This window comes from Neovison vison, chromosome 2 (assembly GCF_020171115.1).
Source record: "Neovison vison isolate M4711 chromosome 2, ASM_NN_V1, whole genome shotgun sequence".
NCBI classification, from domain to species: Eukaryota; Metazoa; Chordata; class Mammalia; order Carnivora; family Mustelidae; genus Neogale; species Neogale vison.
Genome location: NC_058092.1, coordinates 75685553 through 75687645, shown reverse-complemented (window position 1 = coordinate 75687645; position 2093 = coordinate 75685553).

The following is a 2093-nucleotide window of genomic DNA, read 5'->3' as shown; positions in this document are numbered from 1 at the left end:
AAACTTGAACAAGGAAACTAAAGGCTTATACATTCAAAAATGACAAAACATTGCTGAAAGAAATTAAGGAAGACATGGGGTGTCTGGGTGGCTCAGTTGGCTAAGCATCTGCCTTTGGCTCATGTCATGATCCCAGGGTCCTAGAATCAAGCCCCATGTCAGGCACCCTGCTCACTGGGGAGTCTGCTTCTCCCTCTCCCTCTGCCTTTACCCCTGCTTATGCTCTCTCTCACTCTCTCCCCTTTCTCTCTTTTTCTCTCTCATAAATAAAATAAGGTAAATTAAAGAAGATAAGAATAAATGGAAAGACATCTTGTGTATATGGATTATAAGACTTAGTGAAATAAACCAATCACAAAAAGACAAAAACTGTAATTCCACTTATACGGGATAGCTAGAGTAGTCAAGTTCATAGAAAGAAAATGTAGACTGGTGACTGCCAGGGACTGAGAGAGAGGAAAACTGGTAATTACTATTTATTGGGTATAGGATTTCAGTTCTGCAAGATGAAAAGAGTTCTGGTGATCACACAACAGTGTGAATATCCTTAACACTGTACTGTATACTTAAAAAATAGTTAAGATAGTTATGTCATATATATTTTACCACAATTAAAAATAAATGTTATTGCTTACATTCCATCACATATCAAAGGAAATGGGTCTCTTTAAAATTGACAATTAGAAATTTGTTGTCTCTATCATATGATCTCCCTGATAAGAGGGAGTGGTGATGCAACATGGGGGCTTAAGTGGGTAGGAGAAGAATCCATGAAACAAGATGGGATAGGGAGGGAGACAAACCATAAGTGACTCTTAATCTCACGAAACAAACTGTGGGTTGCTGGGGGGAGGGGGGTTGGGAGAAGAGGGTAGGGTTATGGACATTGGGGAGGGTATGTGCTTTTGGGTAAATTGGAAGGGGAGATGAACCATGAGAGACTATGGACTCTGAAAAACAATCTGAGGGGTTTGAAGTGGCAGGGGGGTGGGAGGTTGGGGTACCAGGTGGTGGGTATTATAGAGGGCAGAGCTTGCATGGAGCACTGGGTGTGGTGAAAAAATAATGAATACTGTTTTTCTGAAAATAAATAAATTGGAAAAAAAAAGAAAAAAAAAAGAAATTTGTTGTCTGATACCACAAGTAACAGCTTTCTTAATTCAAGTCTGGTTTTAAGAAATTGTTTTTAATAGTATTATAAATAATGAATCTCTAATATCTCTTAGTACTTAGTTTTTACCATCTTATTTTCAAAGAGCCAATTTCACACAAACATATTAACAAAAATGTAATTAATATTCTCACTGTCTTTTCAGTTAACTCAGAACATTTTCGGCAGAGGAAAGCAGCCAATGAACCAAAGGCTGCAGAGATTCCATGGCACAGCTCCTATCTATCTATCCAGAAGGCAACACATTGTAGTAAAAGAGTAATTGATTACATAGTCCAGTTCTGTAGCTCAATACCATGGAATGCCTTAAATTCATATTTTTTGTTATTTTTCCAGAATTATTGCTCATACTAAAGTTCAGATACAAAAGAGAGTACCATAAGAGAAGAAAAATAATAGAAAAACATTTTTGTAGCATGTTAGGTTTTTACATTTTTTTGTTCCTATTTTCTTTGCTCATTTTAAATAAATATCTACTTGAGAAATTTTCTTTGTATTTGAGTGAACCCTCAAAATGTATAAGCTTCAGTTTCCCCAAATCTGCATCCACCCTAGGGGGGAAAAAATGGATAAACTGCGACTTAAGATAATAGTGATTATTTCTGAACTATAAAATAATAATTTCAAAATTATTATACATATCCCTTAATTTTATATGTATACATATGCATTTTATTGTTATTTTTAAAATACTTATGTAATACCAAGAAGGGCTTTTTTTTTTAATTAAAAAAAAAAAAAAAGGCAGTGAGAGAACACGTAACCAAGTAAAAACTTTAAAAAGACAAACAAAAACCTCCTCCTGACAAAGTACCTCAAAGAAAAGGTTGTTCAAATATGCTCAACCTACTTTGCTCACATTCACTCCCACTGCTCCGTATTTATTGGGGGTGCCAAGGAAACCCAAGCCAGCTGTGCAGGA